At 49.4% G+C, this 12,487-nt stretch overlaps 1 protein-coding gene across 2 annotated transcripts in view; it reads left to right on the top strand.

Moving 5' to 3' along the window:
• The first annotated feature begins 1,356 nt into the window (after positions 1-1,356).
• Positions 1,357-12,487, top strand: part of LOC147737155 (uncharacterized) — a 58,902-nt gene continuing 47,771 nt past the window's right edge. For both annotated transcript variants that reach the window (XM_086967338.1, XM_086967322.1), the window contains exon 1: positions 1,357-1,622. The gene's annotated coding sequence lies outside the window, so the exon portion shown is untranslated. The remainder of the gene's footprint in view (positions 1,623-12,487) is intronic.

Genomic DNA, 12,487 nt, shown 5'->3' with positions numbered 1-12,487 from the left:
TCCTAGTAGCTAAAATGAAGTAGACTATTGATGAGTCTACAGGAAGTGATGTCACCTAACATTTGACGTTAATAATGTCAGAGGATGAGATATTAGTGAAATTATAGGAATGATGAGTATACAGCTAACATCCCAAAAATGAATACAGACATCCAAATGAACATTACACCGAATGTATAATCTGTTCATTCGTCAAGGTGAAATATTGAAAATGTCCTGTTATCAAAATGTAGGCCAGTGGGTTTGCTGAACTCTATGAAATGAATAGTATCTCCCTCTTTGACTGTAAGCGGCTACTCTGCACACAGTAGAAGTATGAGCAAAGTCACATATGGAATTCTAGTTCTGGGCTCCCCCTTCTCCGAGTTATAAGATTCAGTAAGGTATGAGTGAGACTTCCGCACAACCTCTAAATGTGTGAGTGTCACTCATGATGAGTGAGACTTAAAGGCTCTGATGTGTGTGTGTGTGTTGGATCTGATGTCACTGCAGAGGCAACAAATGCAACTTGCCTGACAGTGCTACGAAGCCCTCCTGCACCCGCACATCAATGGTGCGTGGTCGAGGAGCGACTTATGAGAGGAGAGAGGGTTACCACCTGGCGGGTCTTTTACCGGCATGGCCTGTATTTTAATGATCCGGCGAGGTCAAAAGTAGGAAGATAAGTTAAAGCTGGTATGTTTACCTCTAATCAGTGCAAACTTAAAATATCAAATGTAAGCAGAAATCACTTTAAAATGTGATCTAAAGCTGTCTTAATGAATCATGACTGAGAGTTAAAGTAAACAAAGACAGAAAAGCCATTTTAAAAATCAATACAAATACTTTTATACAAAGTCTTATTGAAAAATAATATCCGGGCCGTTGCAAAACCTTAAAACATGACCAAAGGCGGTAACTCTAATAAGAGCCTGTATGTAGGAGTCTGGCATTAGTTAGTGCTGGAATACCCTCTCCATCCTCAGACCCAGCACCGGTCACTCACTGCCATGGGACCATCCACTGAGGGAGAAACCTCTGAGAGTCAAACCCGATTGTTCTGTCTTATGAATTTATTGAGACTGCAATCTACTTCTTTCTTTATTTTATAAGTGAACCTTTGACGGGAGGGAGTGAGCAGGTAAACAACGCAGAGAAATGCTAAACTTAATTTGGAATGCTGTTTGAATATACACAGCCCTACCAAATATAAAGAATTACCCACAGAAACAGGGAAATTAGAAAAACACTGTCCAGTTTAATTCTGGCAGTTTCAAAATGTTCATATATTTAATGAAATAGAGACTGTCATTTCCAATTGACTAGAGGCTGCGGTTCCGTCAGCGGCCACCAGAGGGCGCTCCTCGCCTGCTGATGAAACCACTGATCTGCACATTGGGTGAAAGGGAGAATGGTTTCCTCTTCCGGGTCAGCAGTGGCAGAGACAGCACCAGCAGCGGCGTGACATCACTTCCGGCCTCTCCTCGTGTATGCAGCCTGCAGCAGATGAGGAAGGAGCCCTGTCTGTGCAGTTACCTCCATCTTCAGACCCCTCAGACCCCAGATCTGCCCCCCGAACCCCCCCCCCCCCCCCCCCAGGAGGAGGAGAGAGCCTGGACACGTCTGCTCAGGTCTCGGCTCAGGTAGGAGATTGTCGTCACCTTCTGCTGTGTTTGTAGAAATAGACTGAATAATCTTGGAGTGAATCTCTGCAGGAGCCGGGCTGAGCTATGCTCTTCTATCTGGGGGGACCTGGAGCTGAGGTGGGCTCTTCTATCTGGGGCCCCTGGGGCTGAGCTGGGCTCTTCTATCCGGAACCCCTGGGGCTGAGTTGGGCTCTTCTATCCGGGGGTCCCTGGGCTGAGCTGGCCTCCTCTATCCAGGGCCCCCTGGGGCTGAGCTGGGCTCTTCTATCCAAGGCCCCTGGGGCTGAGCTGGGCTCTTCTATCCGGGGGCCCCTGGGGCTGAGCTGGGCTCTTGTATCTGGGGCTGAGCTGGGCTCTTGTATCCGGGGCCCAGGGGGTGAGCTGGGCTCTTCTATCCGGGGGCCCCAGGGGCTGAGCTGGGCTCTTCCATCAGGGGGGGCGCCTGGGGCTGAGCTGGGCTCTTCTATCCGGGGGCCTCTGGGAGGGCTGGGCCCTTCTATCCGGGGCCCCTGGGGCTGAGCTATGCTCTTCTATCTGGGGGCCATGGGGCTGAGCTGGGCTCTTCTATCCGGGGCCTCTGGGGCTGAGCTGGGGTCTTCTATTCGGGAGCCCCTGGGGCTGAGGTGGGGTCTTCTATCCGGGGCCCGGAGGGGGGGGCTGTGCATCTCTATCGGGGAGTGCCTGGGGGGCTTTACTCCCAACTCTGGGTGTGTTTGTGGGCATCATTTGTGATAAAAAGGGGATCTGTGCACTGCATCTTACTGCACTATGAGGAATCTTTACACTCTGTACTGCATCTTACTGCACTGTGAGTAATGTGTGCTCTACACTGTATCTATCTTACTACACTGAAAGGTATCTTTGTCACTGCACTGCATCTTATGGAACTATGAAAAATCACTGCCAGGAGCTCGACTGAGCTGGGCTCATCTATCTGGGGACGTTTTGGGGGGAGACGAGAGGGGGAGCTCCTTCTTGTCCTGGTGGTTTTGTGGTCATCATTTTTTTTAAGGGGGAATCTATGCACACTGCACTGCATCTTGAGTAAAGCTAGTGTGCGCACTACTGCTTTTTATTACACTGTGAGTGGTATTTAAAATAAAAGAGGAAATCTGTGTAGACTCCTTTTACTACTCTGTGCCGGGTGCTCAGAGCCCATCTGTGGTCTGCAAACGGAATCACTTTTTACTGCAGTCCGAGGGGCGTTTAAAGAAGAGAAACTCTCAGCACGTGCACTGCTCTTTACTCTTCAGTGTGATAAATCTGTCCATACTGCACTTCCTTCTACTAAACTTAGGGGCACGCAGCGCAGCTCAGCAAGTCATCTAGCTGCGCTGCGTGATAGGGAAAGGGCAGGAATGCGCTGTATCTAACACTCTACAGCGCAGTCCTGTTTTCCCTGCGCTGGCGCTCAATGTGCTCCTAGCGCCAAAGCCGGCACCCCTGCACCATGGTGCAAGTGCGCGTGCCTTGTAAACCGGATTGTTTTTGTGCAGAAAGGGGCACCTTCTTGCACAAAAGCAATCCCCTGAAGCGTTTTCCTCTTTCCATGTGTGCTGCAGAATCCAGCACACATAGAAGCAAGGAAGAAGGAGAAATAAAGATATTTATCCTCGTTACACCTTTCCATTTGGACGCACTCCCAGGTCTGCCAGTGTTGGTGAATCTGGGAATGCGGCAAAATCTATGGGGCGATGCGTGGGAACACCCACTCTCCACCCAAGGACCCGTCACTGGGACAGATAACGCTTCAAGGGCGGCCCCTAACTGTGGTATTTTCAGAAGCGATGACCTGTGCGCGTTGCTTTCTTCTTTACAACATCACCAGGGGCATTTACAGGAAATCTGAGCCCTGCACTATTTTCTAACTGCACTCGAAGCAGTGTTAGGACCACAGGAGGAAATCTATTTTACAGCAGAGTGAGGGGTGGTTACAAAAGAGAAACTCGGTACACTCTGCCCGGCAGTTCACTCACACTTTGAGGTGCCTTTAAAGAGAGAATCTGTCAGTACTGCACTGCTTTTACCCATACTGTGAGGGGCAGTAACAGGAGGAAAGCTGTGTGTAGTGCACTGCTGTGTATTACACTACCAGGGACATTTACAGATGAGGGGTGTTTACAAAAGAGGAAATCTGTGTCCCAAGCACTGCTTTTCACTGTATTATAAGGGGTACCTATCAAATATACTTTATTCGGTTTTTGAGATACAAAACCATAAAAGTTCATGATAAATACAATTTACAATCTAAATAAAAACATTTTAAATGACCAGAGTACAGTAAGGAAGGGTCCCTGACATAAAAAATTATTTTCCGCTCCAAGGTTATGGCAGTATCAAAGGAGTTTGTGGTTTAAACACAGGAGTTCATGATTGGCCTTTGTTACATGTCCAGGTTTTCAGGGGGGAAAACACGGGATTATGGGGTAAAAGTCATGTAAGTCCCATATTGATATTGGGCCGTCTCTTACTCGAGGCGGGCAGGTTTTCAAATAAGGGACAATGTTTCGGTCCCTAAATCTCACGAGTACCAGGTCCCCCGCAACGTCTTTGGGAAGGTAGCCCAGCCAACCAACCCTTCTAACACTCCTTATTACTCTGTATAGATTAGGAGGCAGTGGTCTATTTTTTGACAGCCAGAATTTGGTTTTATTGACTAAATCATATTGTCACTCAATTTTTCCCGGTGGGAGAGTAGGTACACCCGCAAGGATGCACACATGCACGCTTCCGGAGGTAAATGGATAGAATTAATTTTATTATGACCTACTCTCGGTGCGGTCAGCTGTGGGGGGGGGAACTTTAGTGGGGAATTTAGGTGTTTGTTGCCCTGAAGCAGTAGGGCCAGCGGGTTTTGTTTGATGCCTTTTATCCTGCACAAGTGGTTTTGAGCCTAGATGTGTAGGAGATGTCTTAGGGTGATTGGGTGTAGCACTGTGTTTGCCAACCAGTGGATTTAACATAATGGCTTTCTCTATCTCAGAAAGCCGTTCCCATAACAAGTTCATTTTTTCTAGTAAGGGTGCTATCATGGAACTAAGCAGTTGTTCGATAATGGGTAGTATTTGCAGTTGGGAAGGGGGTGTTATAGCTTCTGGAAACTCCGCAAACGGAGGAATCATTGGGGAGTTAGCAGTGGATGGACACAGTTTTTGGATTTTAGGGTTATTTCCACCTTGATTGACATCAATATTTTTCCTTTTTGTGGATGGGATCTGAGGGAACTCAATGCTTTGTGTGTTCGGACTACAGGGTTTATTAACAAATATGGGGGGATCTAGAAGTGTAGCCTTGTGTGAAAGTAAACTAACATTTTAAGCGGAGGGGGAGTAGCCAATGAGGCATATGTGGTTTTGCAAAGGAGGTTCAACTCATCTAACAGGGAGCACGTTTGCCCAGTACCGGCTTCGTAGGTAGAATGGTCCCCCTTGGAGGTCATGGTGGTATTGGAATGTAGGACCCTGATATATGAAAGAGTCCACAAAAAGGAAAACAGAATACTTAAAGGGGGTCTTTACCTACTATATAGTACGCCTACAATGTGGCAACCAAGGGGGGTGGCCCGTCCCGTCCTTTTCTGGCCTTTGAGGGCCGTGGAGGGCCTGCCCTTTGCCCGGGCTTCGCCCCGGGCTATGTCCCGCCCGCGTCCCGCGTCGCGGGATTAGGAGCGAGATTTAAACACTCCAGGCAGGGGGGCGGGAACGCCGAGGGAAGAGGCAGCAGCTGGTGAGCACAGAGACTGCTGGTCCTCGCAGTCCCTCGACGTGTGGTGCAGTCTTTCCCCTGAAGTAGCCCCACACGAATTCACAAGCGCTAGCAAAGCGCACAGGTCCCACGTCGTCCCTTCAGGCCAGCAACCCTCTGTGAGCGGCACCCAAAAGAGAAACTCTGTACATACTGTGCTGCTGTTTAATGACACTATGAGGGGCCTTTAAAGAGAGAATCTGTTAGTACTGCACTGCTTTTACCCATACTATGAGGGGCAGTAGCAGGAGGAAAGCTGTGTGCAGTGCACCGCTGTGTATTACACTACCAGGGACATTTACAGAGGAAAACACAATGAGGGGTGTTTACAAAAGAGGAAATCTGTGTCCAAAGCACTGCTTTTCACTGTATTATAAGGGGTACTTATCGATCTGTAAGGTGCATGGATGTTTACTCACAGTTTACTCGGAGTGTTTAGAGTAGAGAATATCTGTTGACTGCGTTTACTCACACTACAAGGGGCATTTACTGTAGAAACATTTATAAACTGCACCAATTATTACTGACACCCATGGGTTTTAATTAAACAAGGGAATCTGTGCACATTGCACTGTATTTTACTGTCACTGTAAGGATTGCAGAGGTCAACATTGCTACTCTGCACTACTTTTGACTTTACTTCCCTTTGAGGAGGCCTTTGCAGAAGTAACCTCTGCACCTGGCGCTGCTTTTTACTGACAGTGGAAGGGAACCAAGGACATGAATAATCTCGGTTAGATCTAGATTCATTATGAAATCCAGCCTTTCTGTTACACAGACTATTACCAACTGATAGTTTATGGAGATTCACTTTGCATATATTCCCTTCTATAAACTAGGCTGATTCACTATAATTCCACCAAAGGTTTCCAAACTCACCGGTGCTGAATGCTTCAATCTGTGTGACCCAGAAACTTGTTTATCTTGTGAACGTCTGAGAGGAAGAGGACATTTGATTAGTCCCTACATGAGGGTCAGTCTCTGTGCACATGGCCTGCTTCAGAAAGCAGCCCCTGGTAGCTTCCCCGAGGAACCCCTTGTTGTTCACTGGATGTCTGGCATAGGGTGGAATACACATCCGGCCTCCTGTAGCCTGTTCCATCCCATTTGTCTCCACGTCAGAGCAGGAAGCCGGCAGAGGTGAAACAAAAAGATCCTCTTTTCTTGTTGGCGACTGATGCAAATTACAAAAAAGCTCCCTTGCTGATTGGAGACTGGTTGAAAGGCACATTCAAGAAAGGGCCTCTGGTTTGGCTTATTGTAGAATCCTGCCTGTTGCACCTCGCGTGGCGATGGAAGAGGGTGTGACGGACGTCATTTCACAGAAGAGCTCAGATCGGCAATTCCAGTGCTTGGTATCTGAAGAACCCATTTGAGCCCTGAGCAGAGGCTCCTTTGTGACCCACTGAACTAATGCCACGTCCCACCTAATGCCCATCACAATAGAGTCTGTAAGACCAACAGTCGTGGAGCAGAAAACATGTTGGCTTAAACTATGTAAAGAGACCATGACTTGGTTTGAATCTGTACCTATAATATACAGAGCTAGCCTCTGCACCGGAAATTACATTGTTTGCGTCAGATCCTCCTAGTGCCTGGCCCGTGTTATTGCATTGTTTGCATCAGATTCTCCTCGAGCCTGGCCCGTGTTGTTGCATTGTTTGCGTCAGATTCTCCTCGAGCCCGGCCTGTGTTATTGCATTGGTTGCGTCAGATCCTCCTAGTGCCTGACCCTTGTTATTGCATTGTTTGCATCAGATTCTCCTCGAGCCCGGCCTCTGTTATTGCATTGTTTGCGTCAGATCCTCCTAGTGCCTGGCCCCTGTTATTGCATTGTTTGCGTCCGATTCTCCTAGTGCCTGGCCTGTGTTATTACATTGTTTGCATCAGATCCTCCTAGTGCCTGGCCCTTGTTATTGCATTGTTTGCGTCCGATTCTCCTAGTGCCTGGCCCGTGTTATTACATTGTTTGCGGCACATTCTCCTAGTGGCAGGCCTGAGTTACTGCATTGTTTGCATCAGATTCTCCTAGTGGCTGGCCCGTGTTATTGCATTGTTTGCGACAGACTCTCCTCGAGCCCGGCCTGTGTTATTGCATTGTTTGCATCAGATTCTCCTAGTGCCTGGTCTCTGTTTTTGCATTGTTCGCATGAAATTCTCCTAGTGTCTTACCTGTGTTATTGCATTGTTTGCATCAGATTCTTCTATTACACGGCCTGTGTTATTGCATTTGTTAGACCTAGTACCATTGACGTGGGTCTCCCTACCTCTTTTTGATGGATTGCCTCCTCTGTTTTTGATGTTTGCTGGTTTAGACGCTTTGGGCACTGCGCCACTGCGATTCAGTGCTGCAGTGCAAGTGCTCCTTGGAATCTTGGTGTTCTGGTGTTGGAGATTCCATGATTGGTGTATTTTATCTACTGTCAGGCCTTAGTATTGTGCACAGGGATGCCCGGGCTTGTAAATCAAATCTGCTGGTGGACTTGCAGCACCAATTGTGCCACCCGCCAGAGCAACTCGTAAAGTATGACTCAGGCCTGCCACTGTGGAGTGCCGTATGCAGCCTGGGGCTGCTGTGTGACTCGGCGAGTGCAACCACTCACCGGTCTGTGAACCTTCACTTCACTGCATGTTGGTCACACCTAATGAAGACCTGCGGGCAGGGTGCGTTGTATGTAGATGGCTGGTCATGCCCTGGAGTGTGTAGTATGACCTAGTAGTGAATCACCCTGAGCGCGTTTTTCACTATTTCACTATTGTAAGGCAACCTGTTCCCCATAGGCCAGAATGAGCAGTTTGGTTATAGCATCCTACAATTCTAACTGACTCAGGGAACCAGGTGGAGAGTCGAGTTTAGAATGCCTGAACTCAGAATGATAAGATGCATCTTTTAGAAAAGTTGGTTTTACCATTCTGTGTTTGAAAATACCACTTTTAGAAAGACGGTATTTTCTTGCCTAACTATCCAGCCTGCTTCTGCTAGCTTGCTTATTGTGTGTCTGGGTTTGTGAGTGACAGGGCTGGGGGACTCCAGGAGGTAGGGCGCGACAGCACTTGACTGATTGTCCTGAGAGTGGTCGGAGGAGTAGGCACCTGGGTCTGAATACAACTTTGGGTCCACTTCCTGGGGTGAGTCTGAAGACCCTGGCTCACCCCGACAAAGGAAGAAGACACACACTGGTAGAATGCACCTGAAACTGAGTTTGACCAGGCAAAGGACCCTCTGCCTTCTCCTCCTCTGTTTGAGCAAAGCTGGAACTGCTGTTTCAGCCGCTACAGAGGAACTCTGCAACTCAAGCCAGCCTTTGTTTGTTTTCTGAAAGGTACTATTCCGTGAGAGTCTAGTTGTGACTCCGGGCCCGATGCTGTGCTCCTCGCAGGCAGACTGTACCCTGAGAACTCTTTTGTGCATTGAAGCGATAACTCCTGTTGGTATTATCTGTTGCCAGAGACACTTAAAACTAAGAACCTATTTTTGAGTAAACCCTAAAGCATATTCGTACTGTGGATTTTTGCCGTTAAGGTCTTGTGTTAATTATATAAAGCTTATCTATTTTTAATACATCATCGGTGTGGTGTCCGTTTGTAGTGGTTCATCTATATTACTGTATGTGTTCAGAAATGCTTAACACACTGCCTCTGAGATAAGCCTGTCTGCTCGTGCCAAGCTACCAAGGGGGTTAGCAGGGGTTATCTACAGTGTGTAAACTCCCTTGCCCTGACGTAAACAAAGGGTCAACACTTGACAAAGGTTCATACTGTTACCAATTAGAGACTCCGGGTTCTAACAGCATTGTTTGTATCAGATTTTCCTAGTGTCTGGTCTGTGTTATTGCGTTGTTTGAAACAGATTCTCTTAGTGCCTGGTCTGTGTTATTGCATTGTTTAAATCAGATTCTCCTCGTGCCAGGCCTGTGTTATTGCATTGTTTGAATCAGATTCTCCTAGTGCCTGGCCTGTGTTATTGCATTGTTTGCGTCACATTCTGATAGTGCCTGGCCTGTGTTATTGCATTGTTTGCGTCACATTCTGATAGTGCCTGGCCTGTGTTATTGCATTGTTTGTGTCACATTATCTTAGTGCCTGGCCTGTGTTATTCCATAGTTTGCATCAGATTCTCCTAGTACACTGCCTGTGTTATTGCAAAATTTTCATAAGATTTCCCTAGTGCCTGGCCTGTGTTTTTGCCTTGTTTGCATCAGGTTCTCCTAGTGCCTGGTCTGTGTTATTGCATTGTGTCCATCAGATCCCCCTAGTGCCTGGCCTGTGTTTTTGCCTTGTTTGCACCAGGTTCTCCTAGTGCCTGGTCTGTGTTATTGCATTGTTTGCATCAGATTCTCCTAGTTCCTGACCTGTGTTATTGCATTGTTTGCGTCACTTTCTCCTAGTGCCTGGCCCTTGTTATTGCATTGTTTGCTTCAGATTTCCCTAGTGCCTGGCCTGTGTTATTGCATGGTATACATCAGATTCTTCTAGTACACAATCAGGGCACATGTAACAGATTCTCTTGCCGCTTGAGGGAGAAGCGGAAAGAAAGTCCTCAGAGTCTTAGGGAGGCCGAAACAACATCCTGCCAGATTCTTGATGTGAGTTGTAAAAGAAAGACTCTCGTCAAACCACAGTCCCAGATTTTTGACGGGCTGTCCCGACGAGAGGGGAAGCGGGGAGTCAGGTGGCCACAGCTGCTCGCGGAAGTCAGCGGGAAACTTGCCATAAAGCAAGATCTAAGATTTTTGCTCGTTGCACGTAAGCTGTGCATCGGCCAGCCATTTAAAGATGGAGCTCCTGGGATCTATGCGGGCCACACGGGGCCCACGAGGCCTCACTCAGGCCCCTGCAGCACAGCGCTGGACTCGCGGCAGCACTCAGGACTCTCCATCCACTGCAGGGCCCCAACAGCACTTCGGCTCGTTCCGGCGGCTTCCTCTTGTGGGGCACAGACCGGCGGGGTTGGCTCCCGCTCCGGTCGCTCTCCACGGGGCTCCCTAGAGATTCCGGGAGCCCCGCAACATCGCCGCACACTTCCGGCTTCACCCGGGTTCCCCCTCCCTCACGGGGACCCGGGGCTTAGGGTCAGCTTCTTTTCCGGCTTCTTTCCTGCCTCTCAGCCAATCGGCACGCGACTTCCAGGGGGTGTGCCGTCAACAGCCAATCTGTGTGCGGTGGCTGGGGGGCGCGGCCGGTGCCGTCACCGGCGCCCCCAGCCACGTGATGCCGCCTGTCCCGGCTTCTGCGAGGGTCAGCCCAGTTTCCTCAATGCCGCGGCGGCCCTCTCCTGGCTCCGGGGGCCGCTGCGAGAGTCCAGTCACTAGCTGCACTCCCTTGATCAGCGACCCCGAGGTCGGGGCGGTGATCCCAGGCACAGCGCTTCTTCAGACGGCCCAAGGGGCTGCAGTGGTGAGTTCGGCTTCGGCGCCAGTGCGGGGTAGGCACCCCCTGATTAATTATTTATGAAGCGGGGGTAGTTGTTCGCGCTACACGCGGGGTAGCCACCCGTGGTGCTTTTGAGCCCACAGTTCGTCCTGGCCCCAGGCTGCGACGGTGAGTAGGGCCTGCAGCGCGACTTGGGTACAGCGCTATGAAGGGGGCAACATCGCTTAGAAGGGCAGCAAGGCAGTCCCGGTCACGGCGCTCTGGGAAATAATAGCGCTTCCACACACACAGCGCTTAGGATTGTGGCGCTTAGGGGGCAGGCAGCTTCTCCAGCCCCAGCGCTTGGAGGCTGAATGCTTCTTGCAGTGCCAGACAGTATAGCGATTGAAAGGTGCACCACAGGCAGCAACTCCCCCGTCCCACAATGCTTCTTCTAGGCACGGTGCTTTAGGATTGTAGCGCAAGGGGGGGCGGACAGTCCCAGCAGCAAGCCCCAGGGTAACACTCCTCACCTCCTAGGGGGGTCCAAGATGCTCCTTCCCTTCTAGGCGCTTCTGGGCGCAGCGCTTGCGTGGCGCAGGTTCCCGGCACTTCAGGGACCTAGGAGGGCTCTCCTTCTTCAGGGGGCCGGGGGACAGAGCAGTAGGCACTACTGGGCCAGGTCAACAGCCAGTGGGGGCTTCATCAAAACAGGGCGGTAGGCTGACACCATCCTCCACTGCAGCGTGGCCCTCCTCCTGAACAGCAGTCTAAACTCCTGAAGTGGGGCTTCCACTAGCCCTGGGGACAGTAGAGGGGTGATAGATGGGTGCAGGGTCCAGCACACAGGCCCAAGTGGTGGTCTCCCCTGGCAGCAGGTCCCCTCACGTTCCTGTCCCAGCTCTGTCTCTGCACATGGTAGCACATTCCCCTTATTTATAACCCCCACACCCCACCTACCAGACAGTGCCAGAACCTTCTAGAATTCTCAGGCAAACTGGTTTAAACTGGCTCAGGGGGAGGAGTAGAGCACCCTGGGTGCCAGGCTTTCCCTCCAAAAGCAGGGATGGCTGGGTACCTAACGACTAGACTGCAATCAGGTGGCACAACCCACAGCCATGGCATCCATCTTAAATGCGACATTTCATCAGGGTATATTTTACACAATGGGGGGGAAAATACGTGCACACCATTGCATCACATTATCACATTAACATGGCGTCTCACACCACACATGGCTTTTACAGTAACCTTTACCATGGGGGAGACATCCTTAAATTAGGGGGGCGAAAAGCGAGCATTTTTGGGGGAAAAGAGCCAAGTCCAACATAGTAACAGCTAGGTAGGTATAATGTAAAACAAACTGGTAAGTGAGGTTTTAAATAAAGGAGCTGTTGTGATAAACAGACAGCAAAACGTCCATGTTGAAACAACAGAAGTGAGACAATGGTACATGTTATGAAAAAATGGTTGAATAATATACAGTTCTGTGCGGTGTGTCATTGTTTTTTCTTGTCTTCCAGTCTATTGGGATTTTACGAACTAACTTTGAGCGTGGAGCTTCCACGAATCTCAGAGACAGGCAGTTCCAAAGATGGTAACAGAGAACGTTGAAAGATTTGAGTCTGGATGCTGGTAGATGGCTTTAAAGATTGGAGTCTCGATTGGACTACCAAGTGCTGGTAGATAGTTTGGTAGCTCCTGGAGGGTGTTTAGTTGGTCTGTGTGTTGTCACAGCTGTCCAGGAGGTCTAAGAAAATTTCAGC

Source organism: Lissotriton vulgaris, chromosome 1_1 (assembly GCF_964263255.1).
Source record: "Lissotriton vulgaris chromosome 1_1, aLisVul1.2, whole genome shotgun sequence".
NCBI classification, from domain to species: Eukaryota; Metazoa; Chordata; class Amphibia; order Caudata; family Salamandridae; genus Lissotriton; species Lissotriton vulgaris.
Note: the sequence above shows the minus strand (reverse complement) of the source record. Positions and strands in the feature narration are given on the sequence as shown.